Here is a 27,354-nt window from a genome sequence, read left to right on the forward strand (position 1 = left end):
GAAATTTCACACTGATTATTCAACTTTCTCTGTCTTAACCTCATGAGATTGGGTGGTATGCTTGAAAGAGGCATTCAGATTTTATATTCAGGACACCTGGTCCTAATTTCAATTTTTTTTTAACTGGAGGAAAATTTCTTTACAGTGTTTTGTTGTTTTCTGTAACACAACACAAATCAGCCATGATTATACATATATCACCTCCCTCTTAAGCCTCCGTCTCCTCCCCTCATGTGACCCCCTAATTTTAATCTAGATCCCAAATTATTTGTGACCAAGACAAATTAATTCAAGAAAATGGTGTTTTTCTTATTTTCTAAATGGGTATTTTGAACTAGACAGGTACTAGTGCCTCTGTTTTATAAGTAAGGTATTTAAACAAGCAAGGCTCTTCTGTCCATGGGATTCCCCAGGCAAGAATATTAGAGTGGGTAGCCATTCCCTGCTCCAGGGGATCTTCCCAAGCCAGGGATCAAACCTGCATCTCCTGAATTGCACCTGCATTGTGTCTGAGTTACCACGGAAGCCCCTTAAACAAGCCAGCCACAGGAAAGTGAATTGTCCAAGATCATAATGGGTTTAAGATGTGGAAGTAGGCTTGGAAGGACACAGTTTTTGTCTCATAAAAAGCTGCTTCTCAGTGAGATAATAACACAAAAAATTTCTTTCCATTTTTCTAAAATCGTGCAACAAAGAGGTTATTTTGCCAATAAATAGAAAAGACATCCTTCTCAGTGAAACTGAACAATTCTGGAGGAAAATGCTTTTTAGCTATACAAGAGTAAACCAGAAAAATCCATGCTTGGTTTTGAAGTGAAGGATTGGTATGCTTTTTATTACCCTTTTAGTTGGTTCAAACACTTCCACTGACTTACAGCTCAAATGTTTACTTTGTTCATCTTGGTGAAAATCTTAAATTTCAAAAGATTATATTAAAGACAGTCTTCTAGTCATCTGGAAATCATGTACTAAAACCTTAGTGAAACAGGTTCCATTTTGGGCAATAGTTTTGTGCCCAATGTTTAATCCTAACAACATTTGAGGCCCTACTCTGTACAAAGCATTATAGGTTGTTCATAATAATTGCAATTACAGTGCAGCATATAAAAATATGACATAATGCCCCAGACATCATTCACTGTAGATACAGATTCTAGCTAATAGGATGTTTTCATGTTTGCTTGCGTGCTCTAAACTTCATGGTCTAGCCAATAGACAGGTTATTTAAACTTAAAACATAATTAAAATAGAAAAAAAAAATCAGTTGAATATACATAAACCTCAGCAATTGCCAATATTTTTCCTAAGTCTATGTATTTTTTTAGTCAGTAATAAAGATATTTTATCACATGTATCTCCCTTTTTTGTTCCAAAATCTTCTTGACTTGATTCTTCTTACTTGAAAATTCTTTTAACATTTTCATTAAAAAAGAAAACAACAAATAAGGACTGTGGCTTGTCTCAGTCTTTTCACTGCTAGAATGCTTTTTTCTAATCTTGTATCAATCTTTTACGTTGAGAAATGTGAGTTAAACGAGATTTTTAAAAACAGATACTAACTACTATATATAAAATAGGTAACAGCAAGGACCTACTCTATTAGCACTGGGAACTATATTCAGTATCTTATAACCTATTATATATTATAACCTATAATGTATATATAAGTATATCTATTATAACCTGTAATGGGAAAGAATCTGAAAAAGAATAGATATGTATCTGTGTGTATAACTGAACCGCTTTGTTGTACACCTGAAACTAACATAACATGGTAAATCAACTATACTTCAATTTTTTTTTTTAAAGCAAGGGGACAAGTGATTTTTTAAAAATCCAATATTTGTTTTATCTTTTAGAAGAAGAGGACAGAAAAACAAAAAAATCCATACTTCAAAATGCATAATAAGTATCTTTTAGTCTCTTCAGTTGTCTCAAAGGTGACTGACAGACTTTCTCCAAAGAGTACTCAGCATTCTGTAATCTTACACATCCTGGCTTGTTGCAATGCGGAAAAAAGAAAGACTAGAATTGTTTTAGGAAGAAGAGCTATTCACAGTGTTCTATGAAATTGAGCTATTTTAAGTACAGCATTATGAGATGGTACATTGTACTATTTTGTATATTCTGTGTTGTTGGTGCTTAGTCACTACGTTCTGTCCAGCTCTTTTTTGACCCCATGGACTGTAGTCCACCAGGCTCCTCTGTGCCTGGGATTTCCCAGGTAAGAATACTGGAGTGGGTTGTCATTTCCTTCTCCAGAGGATCTTCTTAGGGGTTAAACCTGCATCTCCTGCTTTAGCAGGCAGATTCATTACCACTGAGCCACCAGGGAAGCCCTATCCACTATCTAAACCATATACTATATGTGTGTGTATGTGTAAATTTTAAACATAACAGTCTGCTAACTTTTATAAAAATTTTGAATCTAGGATCCCTTAATCAAGAATGTAACATTTACCATATTTTTCTTTGGGAAAAAAATCAACTTGAATTATTATTATTAGCTTATATAATAACAAAATAAAATTTTATGCAACTTTATGTTAACAAAGCATTGCCAATGAAGGGCTTTTTTTCTTCTTTCCCTACATCACTCTCCCTTTCTCTCCTTCATTCTTCCTTCCTCCACTCCCCCAGTTTTTTGACATTTAATTAACATGTAACATTGTTTTAGATATTCTATATAATTATTTGATACATATGTGTATATATATATATATGTATATATATAGCAAAATGATGACCACATAACTATAATTTTTGTTTTTTTGCTATAAAGTTGTCAGAGTTTTTTTATATTTTTTGAATACTAACACTTTATCAGGCCTATGACTTGTGAATATTTTCTCTCATTCCACAGGTTGCCTTTTCACTTTGTTAATGGTTTCCTTTGCTGTTCAGAAGCTTTTTCTTTTCATGTAGTCTCACTTATTTTTGCTTTTGTTATCTTTGTTTTTTGTGTCAAATAAAAAAAAATCATTACCAAGACTGATGTCAAGGAGCTTTCTGCCTATGTTTTCTTCTAGAAATTTTATGGTTCAAATCTTGAATTCAAGTCTTTAATCCACCTTGAGTTGATTTTTGAATATGGTTTAAGGTAGGTGTCCAGTTTTATTCTTTTGTATACAGCTTGTTGAATTTTCCCAATACCACTTATTGAAGAGACCATCTTTTCCTCATTGTATATTCTTGGCTCCTTTCTTGTAAATTAATTCACCCTATGTGTATGGGTTATTTTCTGGGCTCTCTCTATCCTGTTTGATGGGATTATGTGTCTGTCTTCATGCCAGTACCATACAGCTTTGATTACTGTGGCTTTGTAATATAGTTTGAAATCAGAGAGCCTGGTGCCTCCAGCTTTGTTTTTCTTTCTCAAGATTGCTTTGACTCTTCATGGTCTTTTGTGGTTCCATACAAATTTTAGGATTGTTTGTTCTACTGCCATGAAAGATACCATTGGAATTTTGACAAGGGTTGCATTGAGTCTAGATCCAGTATTTTGGGTAGTATGGACATTTTTAACAGTATTAATTCTTCCAGTCAATGAACACAAAATATCTTTCCACTAATTCATGTCTTCTTAAGTTTCTTTCATCAATGTCATAATTTTCAGTGTATAGTTCTTCCACCTCTATTGTTAAATTTATTCCTATGTATTTTATTCTTTTTTAAATTAAATTTATTTCTTTTTAATTGGAGGATAATTGATTTACATTATTGTGTTTGTTTCTGTTACGTATCAACTATTTTATTCTTTTTGATGCAATTAGAAATGGAATTATTTTCTTAATTTCTTATAGTTTGTTATTAGTGTATAAACATGTAACTGATTTTTTAATGTTGATTTTGTATCCTGCAACTTTACTGAATGCATTTATTATTTCTAACAGTTTTTGGTAGAGTCTTTAGAGTTTTCTTTATATAACATCATGTCATCTGCAAATAGAGACAATTCTGCCTTTTTTTCTTCTTTCTTTCTTTCTTTCCTTTTTTTTTTTTTTTTTTGACTAACTGCTGTGACTTGGACTTCTGGTACTATGTTGAATGAAAGTGGCAAAAGTTTCAGATCTTAGTAGAAAATCTTTCAGTTTTTCACCATTGCACATTTTAGCTATGGGCATGTCATATATGTTGTACACCATGTTCAAGTGGGATTTATTCCAGGGATATAAGGATGTTTCAGCATCCACAAAGCAGACCTTCATTTGCCTTTTATTAGGCCATCATATGTCCCAATTTGCCTGGGACATTTTTACTTTATGCTTGTTTTCTTAGTGTAATTAAAAATAGTGCCACTCAGATAAGCTCTTGAAAACATGTTCAACATCATTAGTCATTAGGAAAATGCAAATTAAAACCAAAATAAGATACACAGTCACTAGAATGGCTAACGTAACAAACATTGATCATAACAATTGTTGGTGAACATATGGAGAAAGTATAATTTTTATATAGTGCTATGTGACATGAAAGTGTTAGTCACTCAGTCATGTCCATCTGACTGTCTGCAACCCTTGGGACTGTAGCCCACCAGGCTCCTCTTTCCATGGCATTTCCCAGGCAAGAATACTGGAGTGGGGAAACCATTCCCTTCTTCAGCAGATCTTCCTGACCCAGGGATCAAACCCAGATGTCCTGCACTGCAGGCAGATTCTTTACCTCTTGAGCCACCAGGGAAGCCCAATAAAGAATGTTACATAGTGCAGCCACTTCAGACAATATTTAACAGTTTGTTTGTTTGTTTTTGGCCACACCACATGGATTGCAGGGTTTTAGTTCCCCAACCAGGGATTGAATTATGATATTGAAATCTTGGGGGGCTTCCCCTGTAGCTCAGTCAGGAAAAAATCCACCTGATATGCAGGAGACCCAGGTTCTATCCCTGGGTCAGGAAGATCCCCTGGAGAAGGGAATGGAAGCTCACTCCAATATTCTTGCCTGGAGAATCCCATGCACAGAGAAGCCTCACAGGCTAAAGTCCATGGAATTGCAAGAGTTAGACATGGCTGAATGACTAAACCATCACTTTTGAGACCTCGAAGTCTTAACCACTGGCGTGGTGTGTGGGTAGTCGCTTCAGTTCTGTCTGACTCTGCGACTGTAGCCCTCAGACTCCTCTGTCCCTGGGATTCTCCAGGCAAGAATACTGGAGTGGGCTGCCATGCACTCCTCCAGGGGGTCTTCCTGACTCAGGGATCAAACCAGCACCTCTTAAGTCTCCTGCATTGGCAGCCAGGTTCTTTACCACTAGCACAACCTGGAAAACTCTCCTTACCACTGGACCTCTAGGGGATTCCCAATAGTTTCTTAAAAACTGAAATGCATCTACCATATCACCCAGTCATTCCACATGTAGATGTTTATATAAGAATGAATACATATGTTTGTACCAAAACTTTTGCATGAATGTTCATAGCAGCTTTATTTATGATAACTCCAAACTGGAAACCCAAACATCCGACAATAGGAGAATGAATAAACAATCATGATTTAGCCATACAATGGAATATTACTCAGAAATCCATGTGAAAAAATTGTTGATACATAACATACAATGTTTAAGAATCACTATGTGGGAAAAAGTCCAACAAAAAAGAATGTAGTGTATGATTCGTGAAACAATACATTAACAAAATGAATTTTGAAAGCATATGATCATCTCAATAGATGCAGAAAAGACATTTGACAAAATCCAACATCCATTCATGATAAAACTCTCAACAAACAGTGTATAGAGGAAACATATTCAACATAATAAAGGCCATATATAACAAGTCCACAGCTAAAATGTGCAATGGTGAAAAACTGAAAGCTTTTCTACTAAAGATTCTGTCAATATAAAATTCTATAAAATACAAATGTGACAGAAACCAGATGAGTGGTTGTCTGAAGATAGGGAAGGTAGGGGTGAAAGGAGAAGTTACAAAGAGATACAAGGGAACTTTTTGAGATGGTGAATATTTTTTTTATTTTATGGTGAATAGTTTCACAGGTATATGCCAAAACTCATCAAACTGTACATTTGTTTTATTAGTATTATTTTATTATTTTTAAAATATGGAGTGCTCCACAAATTCATGTCATGCCTGCACAGGGCTCATGCTAATCCTCTCTGTATTGTTCCAATTTTAGTATATGTGCTGCTGAAAGAATCACAAACTGTAAATTTAAATATGCACAGTTTATTGTATATCAATATACCTCAACTGGCTGTTGAAAAATAATGCCACCTTTCATTCTCAAAAATATTTCAGCTTAGGGATTTCCCCAGTAGTCCAGAGCTTAGGATTTGACACTCTCACTGCTGGTGCCCCAGTCTGATCCCAGGTGCTGTGCCAAGTACATTTAAAAAAAAAGAAAATACCTGAGCTTAAGTGTTGGTCATACTCTATTCCTTAGTCTGGGTACTGATTTTATAGATTTTTTAATCTGGTTGTTTCATAATAAATCTATTTCATAGATATATTCCATTTTTGAAAATCCACTTATGATATGTCCACTTTTCTATATATGTATTAAACTTCAAGCAAAACTTCCCCTATAAAAGGACCTGAAAGAATTTCTGTGGGAAACACGCAGAAAGTGTCTCAGCTGGACAAAAAGTTGTAGGCCAACCCTATCCTTTGTCTGAAGAAGGAAATGGCAACCCACTCCAGTATTCTGGCCTAGAGAATTCCATGGACAGAGGAGCCTGGCAGGCTACAGTCTATAGGGTCGCAAGAGTTGGACGCCACTTAGCGACTAAAGAGAGAGAGAGAGATTCTTTGTATTTTTATTTTTTCTACTGTAGAGAAAAGTAAGATTTAAGAACAGCTTTCAAAAAGTCACAGAAATAGTCAATATTTCAGTGTAGACTTCAACTAGGTTTTCGTTTCCTGAAAAATCTAGGTACTTTCCTGTGTCTTTCAGCCCAGTGAAAGAACTGGCTTATCTTTAATGAAGGTTTGTTATGTTAAATAATAATTAACCTTATTTTTTTATAGTCACTACTTATATACATTTATGTCATAATGCTTGATGATTTACATTATATTCCTTCAGAGCTGAAGAATAATATTCATTTCAATTTTTATAGCAGAGTTTGGAACACAAAGCAACTGACCCCTGTCAGTTAGTACAACAGTACCGGTATGGTTGTCAAGACAAGGAACTGTAATTTGAAAGGATTTTAAGAAAACGAGACCTTCCTACTAGTGGAGAATGTAACTCTGATTATAGAATGAAATGACTAGTAGAGAAAATAATACATTCACTAGCATTTCGAGATACAGTGAACACGTAAGGAAAAGCTCCACGCACTGATGTGATTCTTATGTATCTTGGTGGCTTCACGTGTGCTTTGTGTTCCGTCGTGTCTGACTCTTTGTGACCCTTTGAACTGTAGCCCGCCAGGCTCCTCTGTCCATGGGATTCTCCAGGTGAGAAAACTGGAGTGGGCTGCCATTTCCTCCTCCAGGGAGCTTCCTGACACAGGGGTTGAAGTCTCTGTATCTCCTGCGTTACAAGCAGATTCTTTACCCACTGAGTCATTGAGGAAACCCTTTTGGTGACTGCAACTCAGTGTAAATCTTTTCTCTTGGAAGATCTGTGATTACCAGGGTGAAAAAAAAAGAAAGAAAGCAAGAAACAAGTTTTGGTATCAAATAGCAATTTCATTAATATTATAAAATAATTAAACTGACTTAAGGAATATGGTTTATACTGGGCATACACACTGAGGAAACCAGATCTGAAAGAGACACGTGCACCCCAATGTTCATCGCAGCACTGTTTATAATAGTCAGGACATGGAAGCAACCTAGATGCCCATCAGCAGACGAATGGATAAGGAAGCTGTGGTACATATACACCATGGAATATTACTCAGCCATTAAAAAGAATTCATTTGAATCAGTTCTAATGAGATGGATGAAACTGGAGCCCATTATTCCGAGTGAAGTAAGCCAGAAAGATAAAGAACATTACAGCATACTAACACATATATATGGAATTTAGAAAGATGGTAACGATAACCCTATATGCAAAACAGAAAAAGAGACACAGAAGTACAGAACAGACTTTTGAACTCTGTGGGAGAAGGTGAGGGTGGGATGTTTAGAAAGAACAGCATGTATATTATCTATGGTGAAACAGATCACCAGCCCAGGTGGAATGCATGAGTCAAGTGCTCGGGTCTGGTGCACTGGGAGGACCAAGAGGAATCAGGTGGAGAAGGAGGTGGGAGGGGGGATCGGGATGGGGAATACGTGTAACTCTATGGCTGATTCATATCAATGTATGACAAAACCCACTGGAAAAAATAAATAAATAAATAAATTTTAAAAAAAGGAATATGGTTTATAGTGTTTGTAATAAACACTCCCCAAAGATTGTTATATTAGTATGATGCTTTGCATACGGTAGACCCTGAAAGTGGTATACACTAATTTTAGTTCACAACCAGTTTAGGGAAAATGTAGGGAAGGAGAAAGTGGTGAGGCAGACAGGAGAGAAGAGAAAAGAATTATTTGGTTATTTTTGGCTGTCCTGGGTCTTCACTGCTTCAGTTGGGCTTCCTCTCGGTGCGTGGAGTGGGACGCCTCTGTTGTGGTGTGTGGGCTTCTCACTGCAGTGGCTCCTCTTGTTGCAGAGCACGTGCTCTAGGTGCATAGGTTCAGTAGCCATGGCGCTCAGGCTGAGCTGCCCCATGGCATGTGGGATCCTCCCAGACCAGGGATCGAACTCCTGTCTCCTGCATCAGCAGGTGGATACTTAACCACGGGACCGCTAGTGAAGTCCAAAGAGGAAAACTTTAGGTGCAACAGAGCAAGAGACAGCGAAGAAGTGCTCTGCAGTTTCTAAAATAAATCATTTCCAGTGATCTTCAGCTGTTGCTTGAGGCTTGGGGTGCCTAATAGATTTTAGAAGATTTTTTTGGTTGCCTATTCAATATTTATTTCTCTGCACACATGTGCTAAAATAACCCAGGTTTTGTTCAAATAGCTACCCTCCTCCATGTGACCGCGTACTAGTAAGAGGCTGGCCCTATTCCAGCCCAAGAAGGTAAATCTTAATGGCTCAACGGCACTCTCATTTTACTTGCCATTGTTTAGGAAGGCCACATGGCCCACTTCTGACCAATCAGAAATGGGATATCTGCTGGACTCCTCTAAGAAAGGCTTTCTTACTCTTAAAGACACCTTCCTCATTTTAGTTGGGCAATATTATATCTAGCTGTGATTCCCAGAGCTGCTCCATCTACTTTCCAATCATTGAGCTAAGCAGGTGAAAAAAGTGAATACCTTGAAGGAGGCAGACCTGGCAACTGGAAAGAACCCAGGTCTTCAGCGATGTCCTTGAGCCACTCATTTACCCAACCTTGGGGTTGCTACTAACCAGCTAAGGGATCTGGGCCTCAGCTTCCTCAACTATAAGATGAGGAAGATGATTTTTCAACCCATCCATCTGGGACCATTCTGCTCTATCATCATCCCATGCTTCTTGCAATCCACTAACCATCACACTGAAGTTACTGTGTCCCTCTTGCTGGTGAAAATACATAATCCGGAGAATGAAAACATCACTGAGCTCTAATGTGATTTTCAGTGTAGTTTCTAGAAGCATGAGTTTTTAAAAGTTGCCTGAGGTCAAGTTATTAAAAGATTTCCAGGCATTTCAAAAGTTGATATGTGCCCCATGTTGATATAATGCGAGAAATAATTGGTAAGAAAGTTGAGTAAGTGCCAAGCAGCAGAATCTAGACTGGGAGTCCCAGCATTCCAGTACTGGCCTATCTCTTTTGCTTTCTGTGATGTTGCTGCTGCTCCTATTGACTTACATCCAGTATTTCTAAGCCATTTTCTCCTTGTTAATGATGTTTCAAAATTGCCTAACCTTGCAATAATAAGGCAATAAAAAAAGGATTCTTGCATCACATTGGGTTTTAAGCCAACTGATCTCCAAGGCCTTGTCCCATTCTTGAGAGTTCCTGAGAAGTAAACATTTTCTCCAGTGGAAATTTTTCTATTTTCAAAAACAACTATTAACATTTCCCAGTTATTGATAGAAATTTTAAGTTAACCCATCTCAAGCCAATTTTATATGTAGACAAAGAAGTGGTGATTTTCAGGTCTTTCAGGATATTCCCATTATCTAGTACTTGCCTTTGAAATGCCTGTGTAAGGCAGTTAACTATATGAAAAGTTCTCCTCCTCTGTAAAGAAAAGATGGACAAGAGAGCTTTCCAAATATTTTTCTAGGCTAAAGTTTCTCTGAGTCAGTATGATATGAATTAGGACATCAGTAAAGTCCATCTTACTTTCTTCCATATAAGTCATATATTTGATTAGTCCCCATAATATACGAGCTGTGTGTTTGTGCTGAGTCGCTCAGTCATGTCCGAATCTTTGCAACACCATTGCTTGTAGTCTGCCAGGCTCCTCTGTCCATGGGATTCTCCAGGCAAGAATACTGGAGTGGGTTGCCATGCCCTCCTCCAGGGCATCTTCCCAACCCAGGGATTGAACCCAGGTCCCCTCTATTGCAGGCAGATTCTTTACCATTTGAGCCACCAGGGAAGTCCATGAATACTGGAGTGGGTAACCTGTCCCTTCTCCAGGGGATCTTCCTGACCCAGGAATTGAACTGGGGTCTTCTGCATTGCAGGCAGATTCTTTACCAGCTGAGCCACCAGGGAAGCCCAACATATGAGTTGCTAGAATTTTATTTTGGGCTTTCCCAGTGACTCAGCAGTAAAGAATTCGCTCACAGTGAAGGAGACCCAGGCTCGATTCCTGGGTCAGGAAGATCTCCCCAAGAAGGAATGGCAACCCACTCCAGTATTCTTGCCTGGGAGATCCCACAGACAGAGGAGTCTGGTGAGCTACAGTCCCTGGGGTCGCAAAGAGTTGGACATGACTGAGTGACTAACACTTTGACTTTTGGACAAATATACTTTCATAATGACCTTGATGACAAGGTTCGAATCCTCAGATTCTTCAGATTTCTGCTCTGAAACACAGTTGGATGAAAAGATCTGCACACCATGGTCCAACTCCTTCTCTTCTTACTCTTGCCTCAATTCTGTGCCAGAAGGGGACTCATAAGACATGTAAGAGAACCCCACCCTGCTCATCTAAATTCCAAATGTGTCATCTGCAAGCAGCTCACTCTTGAGCCTGAAGATGTGCAAGTTGTCAGCTTCGCTCACCTTCAGGGGGATGGACTAAAGCAGAGTTCCACTCAGGACTGAGAGCTAGCTTACAGATTTGGGGCAGGGAATCCTTGGGTCCGTGGTACCCAGAGTGTGATCTAGAGGGATGTGAGAAACTTCTAGGGGAGTGTGTGCTTTTGGCTGCTGAGGCTCTTTGCCCCATAGGGAAGGGCATGGCTGAAGGAGATCCAGAGAAAAACTCCCCAGAGTACAGGGTCCTATGAGCTGGGGCGGGGGAGGGGGGGTGGGTTCCCAATTCATTTGGACTGAAGGATGGCAATGCTTCAGGAAGCTGTCTCACAACCATAAATTAGGATGTGTCTTAAATCATCAGAGACTTCCCTGGTGGTCCAGTGGTTAAGACTTGGCCTTCTAATGCAGGGGGCATGGGTTCAATCCCTGGTTGGGAAGCTAAGATCCTACATGCCTTACAACCAAAAAAATTTAAGAGAGAAGGAATATTGTAACAAATTCAATAAAGACCTTTGAAAAATGGTCCACATCCAAAAAAATTTAAAAAAATTCTACATATCAGAGAAGAACCAAGCCAAACCAAAAGGTGGAGAGAACCGGATTATGGTTATATCATGTAAGTTTCCACACCTACACTCTCCTGGGAGTGTGCAGTTTATGAGCTAATTCATCTGGGTTTTGCTCAAACCGTTCTGGGGTGAGGTTTCTATTACTTGCGACTGAAAGAATCATGTCTGGTAGATTTCTTGATGGTATTGTGTGAATGACTCATGTCTGGTCTGCTCCGTTTCCTAAGGCTGTGGATTAACCTTGATCCAAACAATCTCTGCAAGTGAGAGAGCTGCCCCATCTCCCTCCCGTGCACCTTGGTGAAACAGGGCTCTACATCCAGTGTAAATCCTCTTCTTCGTCAGCTCTATTCTGCCTGGGTACCAACCTGCCTCTTACATGTGTCCTCCTAGTTTCCAAGGGGAATGAGCTATAAACTGCCAAACAATGATCCATTCTTAAAGGTATTGGTAAATTTATAACTCCCAGCAGATGGGCCAACTGAAAATATGCTATAGTGTGATAGATGTCAGAGAGAGACTCAAATAATGTCATGAACTCTATATTCTTGAAAGCATCAATTCTTCATCATCAGCTTCTTCAGAAAGAGTACTCTAAACATGTGGGATAGAAATACACCTACTTTGAAAACTGGTTCTTCTGTTTATTGACAACTGTTGTTTAAGATGTGTATATGTGTGCAGGGCTTCCAATGTAGCATTAGTGTAAAGACCCCCCTGCCAATGCAGGAGACCCAGGAGACATGACTTCTATCTTTGGGTTGGGAAGATGTGTTGGAGTAGGAAGTGGCACCCCACTCCAGTAGTCTTGCCTGGAAAATTTCATGGGCAAAGGAACCTGGTGCAAAGAGTCAGACATGACTGAGTGGCTGAGCACACACACGTGAAAGAACTTTGCTTCTCATTCCCCATTGCCAATGGTCTGCCTTATTTCAGTACCAATCAATAAAGGTTCAGCTCAGAATTTTGGTACCCTAGGGCTTTCCTGGTGGCTCAGTTGGTAAAGGATCCACCTGCTGTGCAGGAGACCCAGGTTCTATTCCTGGGTCGGGAAAATTCCCTGCAGAAGGAAATGGCAACCCACTCCAGTATTTTTGCCTGGAGAATCCCATAGACAGAGGAGCTTGGTGGACTACAGTTCATGGGGTTGCAAGAGTCGGACATGACTTAGCAACTACACCACCAACAGCAGAGACTTTAAATCCCAGAAATTAACTGGAGGTCACAGGGAACACTACATGAAAACAGAGCTTTATCAACTTCAGTTGACTTGGTTCTCTAGAAAATCGTACCCTAATCATCATCATCCCCTAATGAAGTGTGTGATTTTTTTTTAAGGTAAAATGTCTTTAGCTTTAAACAATTAGAGCTAAAAAAAAAAAAGAGCAAATAAATCGGTATGAAATTTCATTAGTCTTGTCAGTGAAGTTATAAAAATACAGTGCCACTTAAGTCTTATAAACTCTTGAAACTGTCTAGAAGTTCACACTTAGTATTACATAAAAATACACAATGATTCATGTCAATGTATGACAAAACCCACTACAGTATTGTAAAGTAATTAGCCTCCAACTAATAAAAATAAATGAAAAAAAAAGACTATAAAAAAATACACAATGAGATGCCTTAAAATGCACAATGAGATGATTTTAAAAAATAAAACCACATCATAAATACAATTAAAATTGCCTTCAGTAAAATTTCTAAGTATAGATTCTTAAGTGGAGTCTAAATAGGACTTCAGTTTTTCTTTCCTAAAATGAAGATGGTATTTTCCCCATGTGTTGCCTGCAGGCATTGTAAATGTAGACTGCCTTCTCCCACCTTCTATGTTTTTTTGCTTTTTTAAACACTCTCAGAACAGTCAGTGAGATTTACCCTCTTCTGTTTATGTCTTTTTTAAACCTTTTATTTTCTATTGGCGTGTATCTGATTAACGATGTTGTGACAGTATTAGGTGAACAGCAGAGGGACTCAGCCATACATACACATGGATCCATTCTCCCCCAGGCTCCCCTCCCATCCAGGCTGCCCCATAACATGGAGCAGAGTTCCCGGTGCTATACAGTAAGTCCTTGTTGGTTATCTGTTTTAAGTATAGCAGTGTGTACGTATCCATCCCTAACTCCCTAACTATCTCACCTTCTGTTTTTGATCTAAGTTAACAGAACTGCAAGCTCAATTCATTTTTCTTCAATTTAATATTTCTTTGGTTTATGATAAAATGATTAATTTGTAAGCAAGATCTTTTAGAACGCCCAGCTCATGTTCATTTTGTTTCAAATCACAATTTATTGAAAAAAAAATAGGAAGACAATGATGCAGTTTTTTTTTAAGTATTTATATTCAGCTACCAGAAGTGTGTGATTTTTCTAACAAAGAAAAAATGTCAAGGATGAGAATTCATACATGTGGATTTTTTTAAGTGAACATGATAACATAAGCTTTTGCGGGTATTAGCCCAAACACAGATCATCTCCAGTTCTCCAAGAATCAAGTTCCCCTGCTCCTGTAGATGAAGGATATGTCTGCTCTATATACAACATGCCTTACCACTACCACTTCCACCTTTGACCCCAGAGAGCAAGAAGGGAGGAAGGGGACAAGAGTGGGAATAAAGCTGAATAAAGGGACAGAGATGAGAGAGCAAGAGAGTTCAGAGAGGGACACACACACCACGAAAGAGTAATGGTGAAGACCTTGGTCACTAGAGGCCACCTTTAGTTTCCGCCTGTTTATTCTGAGAGACTCCCTGTAACTTTCCAGTAAAATATGTTTTTTGTTTACTCTTTAGGTTTTTACTGCTTTAAGTGAAAGTTCTTAAACACCTACTTTATAAAAGTCTGTCTTCTAACTTGAGTACAGTTGTGGATTTTTAACTCATTAAACTCTAAAGCAAATCTGAAGAGTGATTTTTTTTGGTCCAAACACATCTTGAAATGCTACGATTACTGTCACTTGAATGAGGATTTGCTCCTCTGCTACATAAGAAAGTTTTATTTAAAGCAGTCATTTTTACCCTGAATAATATGAGTGGTGCAATTTGCAATGTTCTTGAGGATTTTAAAATAAAGAAAGATTTTTTTCCTCTAAATATCTCAGTGGTAATTAGATTTCTGATCAATTGCTGAGTCCACAAGTGACTCAAATCTTTGGCAAACTTGAAACTATTGAACTTTACTTTTTAGTTCTAATGGTCTCTTTTTACTTTTTATTTAAGTGATTCTAGCACACATTGAAATTGTCCTTGAGTTAAAGGAAAGTTTTCTATCTACCTGTCTTTTGCTAACCTTGATTAATGCCCCAGGCCTTCTCTTATTTAAAAAAAAAAAAAAAAAGGAAAGCTTTTATGAAAATCTCTCTTTTATTTAAATATTTGTATTAGTTGGCTGGGGCTGCCATAACAAAGAACCACAGACTGGGTGGCTTAAACAACAAAAATATGTTTTCTCAAAATTCTGGAGGCTAGAATTCTGAAATCAAGGTGTCAGTAGGGTCGGTTTTTTCTGAGTCTTGTCTCCTTGGCTTGTAGGTAGTACGGATGGCTGTTCTCTCTCTGTCTTTATATGGTGTTTCCACTGGACTTGCGTCCAAATGGCCTCTTAGAATGACCATCAGTGATTTTGGATCAAAACTCACCCTAATGACCTCATTTAACGTTAACTATGTCTTTAAAGACTTTTGTTTTCAAACACAGCCACTTTCTGCAGCACTTGAGGGTTAGGACTTCAACATACTAATTTTGGTGGGACACAATTCAGCTAATAACAGCATTTAACCAATATATTTTGAGTGCCAAATATAAGCTGTTCTAAAGGTTGGGGACAACTATGAAAAAGAGAACTCTTCCTACCCACCCTTGTAAAGGTCTAGTCTTGAAGGGTACATTCTATCTACAATGCCGTGTGAGCCTCTGTGACAGACAGACCCAGAGTGGAAGAGATGGAACTTTCTCTCCACACTGGAGTCCCAAGTGGGACGGCGGGGCCCACAAGACGGTTGTGCATCTTGACTTGACATCCCCTCTGCTCACAGGGCAGCTTCCTGGCTCTCAAGCCCTGCGGCAGAGGGGGAAAGGGAAAGGCACACTCCTGTTAAGAGTTTGACCTCGAGCTTCTACTTAACTATTTCTGGTCAAAAGAAAGTCAGAAATCCACAGGTGGCAGCAAGGGAGGTTGAAAAATGTAGTGTATATCTAAGTGGTCATGCAGGCGTGGGTGCTCAGTCGCTTCAGTTGCATCTGACTCTTACGACCCCATGGACCATAGCCTGCCAGGCTCCTCTGTCCATGGGGTTTCCAAGGCAAGAACACTGGATGGGGTTGCCATTTCTTCCTCCAGGGGGTCTTCCTGACCTAGGGATCGAATCTGCATCTGGAGCATTGCAGGTGGATTCTTTACCCATTGAGTCTCTTGGGAAGCCCCTAAGTAGTCAAGAGTCCAGCTAAACATGATTTCCTGTGGATAAAAGGGCAAATGGGTATTAGAAGCCTATTACCGAGGACAGAGACGATAACACAGGCAATGATTTTCTAGAGTATAGTAAGTGAGAAAGGGCTAGTATGGACAGAAGCAGAAAAGGCTGTTAAAAAGAAAGAGACGGAAAAAGCCAGAGAAGTCCAGAAAAGTGGACACCAGAGACCAAAGAGCAGCCAGGGCAAATGAGAAGTTGTCTGGGTGCCCAGGGCTTTATGAGATTCTGGTTCTTATCCCTTATATTGTGGGAACACTTTCTTGTTCCTTATATTTTAAAATTTTAATTTGCATTTTTCTGATTACTAGGAAGCGATTCATTACGTTTACTAGCCATTTGCTTTATTTTCTTCTGAATGGCCTACTCATATTCTTTGTCCATTTTTTTTTTTTTAAATCATGATTTATTTGCTTGTTTACTTTCTCTGTGGTTGTGCCAGGTCTTCCCTCGTGGTGGTGAGCCTCCTCTAGTGGCAGAGCAGAGTCGTGGAGCACGGACTCCAGGACAGGCAGGCTTCAGCAGCTGTGGAGCGCAGACGTGGTTGCCCCTCAGCATGTGGAATCTTTCTGGACCAGGGATCAAACTGCTGTCCCTTGAATTGCAAAGAGGATTCTTAACCACGGCACAGACAACTGGGGAAGCCCTGTTTCTTATTTTTTAGTCCTAACTTCCTTGTAAATTCAGGTTGTAATTTCTTTTCACACTGGCTTTCCTGTTTACAACGCCCAGTTAGCTGCCAAACAAGTACTTTCAACCAACAATTCAGAAAATTAGGTCTCATTGCTTATTCTTACTGGAGAGTAGTTGCCAAAATAGAAAATGGGAAAGAAGTCAGCTCCACAATTCCTTGATAATATGTACTGGTATTTTAACTGAGTAATAGTAGCCACGAAATATATATATATATAATATACAACCACATAATATATAACACTCTAGTCAAGATTTAATATATATATAACCACAAAAATACATAACCACAAAATATATAATCAGAAAAGAGGATATGTATAGTTTTTAAAAGCATATATAAAAGATCCTGAAAATTATTGGTAGGCTTTCTGTTAAACCCTTCTATTTTTTAGTAAAACATCATTTTAATGACATTGTCCTTTTAGAAAACATTTCACCCATGTTAAAAATTGCTACTCCAAGATTGTATAGTTTTTTAAGCACTAAAGCTTTTCTATATGGGATGACAAATACCTGTAATACATCCCAATCAAAAGTCTTGATCTATTAGTGGTTGTTGAAAGCCATAAGGTTCAGATAATATTATACAATTTTAAAAGGGAAATTCACTTATGTATTTCCAAGATAGGTTTATAAACAATGATTTGTAGAATACTTGTAACCAAAAAGAATATGACAGTGGAATATTACTCAGCCATAAAAAGGAACATATTTGAGTCAGTCCTAATGAGGTGGATGAACCTAGAGCCTATTATACAGGATGAAGTGAGTCAGAAAGAGAAAAACAAATATTGTATATTAATACATATATATGGAATCTTTCTAGATGGTACTGGCTGCATTGGAGACACAGAGAGAACAGACTTGTAGACACAGTGCAAAAAGGAGAGGGGGGATGAGTAGAGAGAGTAGCATGGAAACATATACATTACCATATATAAAACAGATAGCCAGTGGGACCACAGCCAGGATTTGGGCAGCCAATCGAGGACCCCTGTCCATCCACAGGGCCAGACGTCAGGAAAAAGGACTGATGCCAAGAGAAGAGTGAGGACAACCTGGAACTCACCAGGCAGCTCAGCTTCTGAGGACAAAGACCTCCAAAGAGGAAGCAAAGCTGCTACCAAACCCCACCCTGAGTTCCTCTCTTGCCCAATGCTACCTCCAAGTGTGCAGGTAAAGGAATTCTGGGGACTGTAGTTCCCAGCACCACCAAGTTGAAATTAGAATAATCCGGCACTTGTATCTTCTGATCCTATAGTTTCATTCCCCATATAGGAATGGATCCTAATAAGGTGGGAAATGCAGCCAAAGATCAAATAAAACTAACTATAGTCACCACACGTAAAACAGAGAACACAGGAAATAAGTTAAATTCCCAATAATAGGATTGGACACTACTTAGCGACTGAACAAAAACAAAAATAGGAGAATGGTGAAATAAACTAAGGTAAGACACAGACAAGAGTTTCATGTTGTTAAATCACTAAGTCATGTCCAACTCTTTACGACCTCATAAACTGTAGCCCGCCAGGCTCCTCTGTCCATGGGATTTCCCAGGCAAGAATACTGGAGTGGGTTGCCATGTACTCCTTCAGGAAATAGTCCCAACTCAGGGATTGAACCCAGGTCTCCCACATTGCAGGCAGATTCTTTACCATCTGAGCCACTAGGGAAGCCCCAAGCATTTCATGAATTCACTTAAAAGTTGTTTCTTATGACTTTTAATGATATGATTATATCCTTGTGATGTGGAATGAAAAAAGCAGACCCAAAAGTATACCTGCATTAGAATTATGATTTTAGAAACACATTCATAGGTTTTATTTTCTTTTTAATACTTTCATATACCCTTCCCTATTCATTCTTCACAAAGCAACCCAAGTCATCTTTTCTTAAGAAAAAATTTTATCGAAATACGTGTAATTTACAATTGTGTTAGTTTCAAGCATAAAGCAAAGTGATTCAGATGTATATATGTATTCTGTTCTATTATAGGTTATTGTAAGATATTGAACACAGTCCCCTGTGCTATACAGAAGGTCCTTGTAAGTTATCTATTTTATATATAGTTGAGTATATATTTTAATTCCAAACTCCAAAGTTATACCCTCTCAATTCCCCAAAGTCATCCTTTAAAAATGTGGACCAGACTTCCCTGGTGGTCCAGTGACTGAGAATCTGCCCAGCATCAGGGTCTTTTCCAGTGAGTCAGCTCTGCACATCAGGTGGCCAAAGTACTGGAGCTTCAGCTTCAGCATCTGTCCTTCCAGTGAATATTCAGGTTGATTTTCTTTAGGATGGACTTAACCTCTCTCAGTTGTCATATCCAGTGATTATCCAGGCCTACTGTTGTTGTTCTCAGTATTTATTTGGCTGTGCTGGGTCTTAGTTGTGACATGTGGGATCTCTTTCCCCAGCCAGGGGTGGAACCCAGGCCCCCTGCCCTGAGAGCTTGAAGTCTTAGCCACTGGATCACCAGGGAGTCCCCATTGCTCTGTTCTTCTTACAGGGCTTCCCTGGTGGCTCAGCTGGTAAAGAGTCCACCTGCAATGCAGCAGACCTGGGTTCGATCTCTGTGTTGGGAAGATCTCCTGGAGGAGGGCCCTCTCCAGTATTCTTGCCTGGAGAATCCCCATGGACAGAGGAGCCTGACGGGCTACAGTCCTTAGGGTTGCAAAGAGTTGGACACGACTGAATTACTAAGCACAGCACATTCTTCTTACAAGATCTAGGTAGGAGTTTCCATTCTGCAGGAGAGATGTGACTAAATCTCTGTAAAAACAGGAATCTGGAAAGCATTCTCCCATATAAATCATGTCATGCATAGCAGTTAGTGGGAAAAACCCATTATATCATGATGACGCTGTGAAACTCCCAGAGTGCATGAGTTCAGGTCCCATTTAGGGTACAACTGCCTCCCCTTCTAGCTCAGGGGTTCAGTCACCCCAGCACCTCAGCACCTCGGGTCTGCTTTATCAACACCACCCACCCACTGACAATTCTACCTCTTCACATCCCTCAGGCCCTGCTGCCCCCATCCAACCCTGACAAGACCCACGTGTCAACCATGCTTACTGGCTAATCCTAAACCTCCTTGTTTTGCTCCCTTTCTTTCACTGCCTGTCTGAGAAACTCTCAACTCTGGAGAAATCCAACGGCCCGTCTTCTCTCTGTGTTCATATCATGGCTTTAAGCTGTCTCTGGAGTAGGAAAATTTTATCTCCTGCCTTATGATGCCTCTTTATGTTCCCATCTTTGGATGTCCTTTGTTCACAAAATCCTTGACTATAAAACAACTGGTGAGTCAATGCTGAGTGATATGGAGCCTGAATATTTTCACTTTTTCAATATTGAAATATTTTCAGTATTTCACTTTCATGATCCAGCAACACGTGCACACACAGGTGAGAGAGAGGGCTGTGCATGTCAGCTTTTATCAGAGCCTTCCCTCCACCGATGCAGTGGCCGAGCATCAGTCAGGCATGGTTCGCTCACTGGGCAGAGAGCAAAAGGCTGACAGCTACTCCCTGTCTCTGGCCTTGCCAGTCTCTGGCCTCCCTAGACTGGCAGACCTCCAGTCTAGGGAAATTTCCTCATTCTTCTTAGAATAGGGCTAGTTCTTTTTTTTTTTTCATTCTTGACTTCATTACTTCTTTTGAAATTTATGTGTTTATTTATTCATTTTTGGTTGTGCTGGGTCTTCATTGCTGGGTAGGCCTTTCTCCCTTTGTGGCAAGGAGGGTGCTACTCCCTAGCTGCAATGTACCTGCCTCTCATTGCGCTGGCTTCCTCTGTTTCGGAGCACGGGCTCTAGGGCAGGCAGGCTTCAGTAGTTGCAGCTCACAGGCTTAGTTGCTCCAAGGCGTGTGGTATCTTCCCGGACCAGGGATGGAACCTGTGTCTCCTGCATTGGCAGATGGATTCTCTACTGCTGAGCCATCAGGGAAGCCCAGACAAGGACTAGTTTTATAAATAAGAAATGAAAGCATCAGAATAGAGCTTTAATTAGGTTTTATTAAAAAGGTGAAGTTAACAGGTGAACTTATTTCTCAAAAATTCATTTTGGGGGCTTTTCATTTAAAAACAAGATCTTCTCCAAAGCAATCAATGAGAAGTTTCTAACATTCTCCTGTTGTTGTTGGATTTAACTATCTTTAGCAAGCATGAATTCCAGTGAAGGCAGACGAATAGACAACTTTATAGCATATAACTTAGCAACCTGGCCTATTTTGTGCTAACCTGACTCTCCATGAATTTCGCAGCAAATGAAACTCTGTGACAGGTTCCTTTTTTAGACTCTGACACTGACAGCTACTTTGTTCAATTTTATGGTTATATAAATTTTGGTGTCAGCTTCAGCAATTTTTCATGCTTTCCATGTCACCCTAAGGGAAAATAGGCAATCATCAGAAAGTAGCCATGGAGAACTTCCTCTTCCCTTACTAAGTGTTGCCGGAGAAAAATCACCCTTCTGGGCAGATTGATTTGGCTATAAATTTGTGGTTACCCCCTTTAACTGGGCTTGTAACATTCCTACTCAGTCCTCTGTTTCCCAGCTCACTTCTCTATCTTATACTCAACAGGAATTGTTTCAAAGCATCTCTACTATCAAAACTCCAATTTCCTCTTGTTTCATAAAAAAAAAAAAAAAAAAAAAAGACCATGTGTCTTACTTGGCATAGAAAATACAAGCCATCTGAACAGAAATCTCTCTATTCTCACTACAATGATCCAAAACTACTCAAATCTAGATCCAAGTCTTCCCCCTTCCATTACCAGGGAAGAGCTCTCCCTTTTTTGTTGATAGTTTATTACTCTGTGACCAGCAGTCTGTAAACTGGCTCCAGTGGCTCCTACTTAGCAATATTCATCAGCTTCCCAGGTGGTTCAGGGGTAAAGAATCCGCCTGCCAATGCAGGAGATGCAGGTTCCAATCCCTGGGTTGGGAAGATCCCCTGGAAGAAGAAATGGCAACCCACTCCAGTATTCTTGCCTGGAGAATCCCATGGACAGAGGAGCCTGGCAGGCTACAGTACATGCAGTCGCAAGAGAGTTGGACATGACCGAGCAACTGAGCATGCATGCACACAGCCACAGTCATGCTCTGTAAAACTCCCTCCCCTCAAATGACGGTCAGACATAGGTAACTTCTCCCCTAAAACAGAATGCAGTCAAAGTCATAGAGTGTCTCCTCTATGGCTGCTGCTGCTGCTAAGTTGCTTTAGTCGTATCCGACTCTGTGCGACCCCGTAGACGGCAGCCCACCAGGCTCCCCCGTCCCTGGGATTCTCCAGGCAAGAACACTGGAGTGGGTTACCATTTCCTTCTCCAATGCATGAAAGTGAAAAGTGAAAGTGAAGTCACTCAGTCGTGTCCAACTCTTCACGGCCCCATGGACTGCAGCCTACCAGGCTCCTCCGTCCATGGGATTTTCCAGGCAAGACTACTGGAGTGGGGTGCCATTGCCTTCTCCAATGCATGAAAGTGAGAAGTGAAAGTGAAGTCGCTCAGTCGTGTCCAACTCTTAGTGACCCCATGGACTGCAGCCTACCAGGCTCCTCCGTCCATGGGATTTTCCAGGCAAGAGTACTGGAGTGGGTTGCCATTGCCTTCTCCAATGCATGAAAGTGAAAAGTGAAAGTGAAGTCGCTCAGTTGTGTCCGACTCTTAGTGACCCCATGGACTGCAGCCTACCAGGCTCCTCCATCCATGGGATTTTCCAGGCAAGAGTACTGGAGTGGGTTGCCATTGCCTTCTCCACTTCTGTGGCTAGGTTAACAAAAATATTGTGACTTCTGTCTTGGATATTGTCTAGCTCTCTCTTCCTCTCTCACTGACTGACCCTGGAGAAAGCCCTCTGGAGAGGTTTATGGGCCAAGGAAGGCCTCTGGCTGACAGACACCAAGGGACTGAGGCTCTCAGCTCAGCAGCCTCTGAGGAGCTGAATGCTGGCAATAATGCTTAAGCACAGAAGCAGATCCTCATCCCTCCTCCCCCAGCCACTGTTGAGTCATCTGATGAGACCACAGACCAAGCAAGTAGCCTAACAGCAACTTCATAAGAGACCTTGGGCCCTAGCTGTGCCCTGGTTTCTGACACACAGGAATTGTGAGATAGTAAATATTTACTGTCTTATGCTGCTAAATTTAGGGATAAGTTATTATGCAGCAATAGATAACTAATCAACCTTCATCTGTGCTCTGAATCCTTCTCACTTGCTTCTCTTTTTCCACATCTTCAAATCTTCTCTATCTACCTTCTCCGTCTAACAAGCAATTACAAATAGAAAAATGATTTAAACAAAAGAAACCTTCAATTCCAATTTCCCTTCCAGCTACAGCTACATTCCTCCCTTCCTCTTCAGAGCCAAACTTCTTGAATTATCTCCACTCAATTTCTCTTCCCTTCATTCCCTTCTCTTCTCTTTCATCCCATTTACCTCTTATTCATTCCATTGCTATGTAGTCATTAGCTCCAAGAAAATAGAAAAACCTCTCTCACAGTGTGGCCAGTGAATGTAGTGGGAATTTTCAGACCTCATTTTACTTGACATTTCTTAATCATTCAGTACACTTCAGTTCTCTCAAAAATGTTTTCTTTCCTTCTTCCTTTTCTGTCATAACAAATGACGCACTACCCAAGTATTACTAGCTCAAGCTAGAAGAGTGGTCAACTTGGCTCCCATCTGTTCATATACCAAATTGTTTCTCTTTTCTTAATAGCTTACAGTTCTATCTACTTTTCTCCATGCACAATGCCACAACTCTAGGACACCACTGACTCTTACCTGTACTGATAAATGCCTTTTAACTGGTCTTTGATTCATTATTCTCTCTGAAGTATAAATGATTGTTTCAAAACACTTTCAGTTCAGTTCAGTTCAGTTCAGTCGCTCAGCTGTGTCCGATGCTTTGCAACCCCATGAACTGCAGGCCTCCCTGTCCATCACCAACTCCCGGAGTCCACCCAAACCTGTCTCCATTGTGTCAGTGATGCCATCCAACCATCTCATCCTCTGTCGTCCCCTTCTCCTCTGGCCCTCAATCTTTCCCAGCATCAGGATCTTTTCAAATGAGTCAGCTCTTTGCATCAGGTGGCCAAGGCATTAGAGTTTCAGCTTCAACATCAGTCCCTCCAATGAAAACCCAGGACTGATCTCCTTTAGGATGGACTGGTTGGATCTCCTCGCAGTCCAAGGGACTCTCAAGAGTCTACTCAAAAGCATACATAGATGACCACTGGAAAAACCATAGCCTTGACTAGATGGACCTTTGTTGGCAAAGTAATGTCTCTGCTTTTTAATATGTGCTCTAGGTTGGTCATAACTTTCCTTCCAAGGAATAAGCGTCTTTTAATTTCATGGCTGCAATCACGATTCGCACTGATTTTGGAGCCCAGAAAAATAAAGTCAGCCACTGTTTCCATTGTTTCCCCATCTATTTGCCATGAAGTGATGGGACTGGATGCCAAGATCTTAGTTTTCTGAATGTTGAGCTTTAAGCCAACTTTTTCACTCTCTTCTTTCACTTTCGTCAAGAAGCTCTTGAGTTCTTCTTCACTTTCTGCCATAAGGGCGGTGTCATCTGCATATCTGAGGTTATTGATATTTCTCAAAACACTTTAACAATGTCAAATCTCTGCCTAAAATTCATCAATCTCAAAAATAATCATCAATCTCTTCCCATTTGGAAAAATTCAAAGTTTTGTCTGTAGGAATTATGGCCATTTAATTTATGTCCAAATAGGACACTTTGGAGAGTGAAAGGAAGTGCTGTTAATAATTATGAAGGAATGAGTGTGTACTCTGAGACTGTCTGAGAAAATGGGGTAAGAGGTCACCCTATTTATAAAGCCCTGTGACATCTGGTCCCCGACAACCTCACAGCCCATCTCCTGTGTTACCACACACTCCAGTCATTCTGAACTTCATTCAGTTTTCTGAACTCACTGTAATCTCTCCTGTTTTTGGACTTTTGGACATATTGTTGTATTTCCCTGGGAAACGTTCTACCCCTCCTGTTCTTCTGAAAACCTCCTATTCATCCATATGGACTCATCTTAAATGTCCTCTGTCTGGGAGGATCTTTCTTAACCCTTAGATTCCTCTGCTGTGGGTTCCTAAAACATACAGTACACCTCATATCATGCCTTTTCTTCCTCTGTATTTATAATTTACTTGAGGATAGACTTCCCAGCTGAACTCTAAACTCTTTAAAGGAAGATACTCTCTCTGTTTTGTTCGTAGGAAGGATGTTTATGAAAGTAAAGCATTCAAAGTCCCAGTGTGGGATCTGAGAAAAACCCATTCTGGGAAATTGCATTAGAGAAGCAATAGTTAGAACTGGACATGGAACAACAGACTGGTTCCAAATCAGGAAAGGAGTACCTCAAGGCTGTATATTGTTACCCTGCTTATTTAACTTATATGCAGAGTACATCGTGAGAAATGCTGGGCTGGAGGAAGCACAAGCTGGAATCAAGATTGCCGGGAGAAATATCAATAACCTCAGATACGCAGATGATACCACCCTTATGGCAGAAAGTGAAGAAGAACTCAAGAGCCTCTGGATGAAAGTGAAAGAGGAGAATGAAAAAGTTGGCTTAAAACTCAACATTCAGAAAACTAAGAGCATGGCATCTGGTCCTATCACTTCATGGCAAATAGATGGGGAAATAATGGAAACAGTGACAGACTTTATTTTGGGGGGCTCCAAAATCACTGCAGATGGTGACTGCAGCCATGAAATAAAAGATGCTTACTCCTTGGAAGAAAAGCTATGGCCAACCTAGGGAGCATATTAAAAAGCAGAGCCATTACTTTGCCAACAAAGGTCCGTCTAGTCAAAGCTATGGTTTTTCCAGTGGTCATGTATGGATGTGAGAGTTGGACTGTGAAGAAAGCTGAGCACAGAAGAATTGATGCTTTTGAACTGTGGTATTGGAGAAGACTCTTGAGAGTCCCTTGGACTGCAAGGAGATCCAACCAGTCCATCTTAAAAGAGATCAGTCCTGGGTGTTCATTGGAAGGACTGATGTTGAAGCTGAGACTCCAATACTTTGGCCATCTGATGCGAAGAACCAACTCATTGGAAAAGACCCTGATGCTGGAAAGATCGAAGGCAGAGGAGAAGGGGATGACAGAGGATGAGATGGTTGGATGGCATCACCGACTCTATGGATATGAGTTTGAGTAGTCTCTGGAGTTGGTGATGGATGGGGAAGCCTGGCGTGCTGTGGTTCATGGGGTTGCAAAGAGTTGAACATGACTGAGTGACTGAACTGAACTGAACCTCCTATTTCTACTTCCACTGGTCTCCATAGCCTAAGGCCAGTGCAGAAGGAAAGTTTGAGGATTAAGATTTCAGCCCCAGAATGTCTGACTCAGTTGGTCTGGCGTGGGCCCAAGAAATAGTACTTTAAAAAAATCTCACAGGCTTCCCTGGTGGTACAGTGGTTAAGAATCACCTTCCAGTGCAGGAGACACAGGTTCTATCCCTGGTCATGGAACTCAGATCCCACATACCGAGGGACAATGAAGACCCCACATGCCACAACTAAGACCTGATGCTGCTAAAAATATAACAGATACTTTAAAAATTCAGGCTCTTAGGTCCCATACCAGTTTGACTGAGTCAGAATCCACATTTTAACAAACTCTTCAGATTATTTGTATGAACATCAAAGTTTTTTTTAATTTACCAAGGTATAGTTGACGTGTATTAATTTCAGAATCAACATTAAAGTTTGAGAAGCACTCACTTAGATGATTTTGTGTAAATCAGACGGTTCCAACGTTGCCTGCTTTCGCCTTTCAAGCTGCTTTTTTAAAAAAACATCAACCAGTCCATCGCCAACTCCAGAGCCTACTCAAACTCATGTCTATAGAGTCGGTGATGCCATCCAACCATCTCATCCTCTGTCGTCCCCTTCTCCTCCACCTTCAATCTTTCCAGCATCAGGGTCTTTTCAAATGAGTTAGTTCTTTGCATCAGATGGCCATAGTATTGGAGTTTCAGCTTCAATATCAGTCCTTCCAATGAACACCCAGGACTGATCTCTTTTGAGATGGACTGGTTGGATGTGTGACCCTACTCTTTGCTTTTAATTCTTCTCTAGATCTAAATTTTCTCCCTGAAAACACAGACATCCTCACAATAGATTCACGGTGCCTCACAAGAGTTGGAATATGCCACATCTAAACCAAACACTTGGTGTTATTGTCTGTGGTTTCGATTCTGCTAGCAAAGCTTTTCAGCTTATTCCTCAAACTTTTCACAGGTTGCCTTTCTTGAGGTTGCTGCCTCCTGCCCTTTCAATTTCACTCCAAGCTGAGACACTTCTCTCCTTTGAACTTCCCTAAGCACTATCTAGCTATAACTTTACCCAGAACTTGAGCGTCTGTGGAATGGAAACACAGGCAGAAAACTGGCCATTGGGAAGGCTGCTTCT

At 40.2% G+C, this 27,354-nt stretch overlaps 1 non-coding gene across 1 annotated transcript; it reads right to left on the reverse strand.

The window, feature by feature from the left end:
• Positions 1 to 6,054: 6,054 nt before the first annotated feature.
• On the reverse strand, positions 6,055 to 6,159 carry LOC136171262 (U6 spliceosomal RNA). Its single transcript, XR_010663809.1, has one exon. It is a non-coding gene; the product is annotated as a U6 spliceosomal RNA (small nuclear RNA).
• Positions 6,160 to 27,354: the final 21,195 nt, after the last annotated feature.

This window comes from Muntiacus reevesi, chromosome 6 (genome assembly GCF_963930625.1).
Source record: "Muntiacus reevesi chromosome 6, mMunRee1.1, whole genome shotgun sequence".
NCBI lineage: Eukaryota > Metazoa > Chordata > Mammalia > Artiodactyla > Cervidae > Muntiacus > Muntiacus reevesi.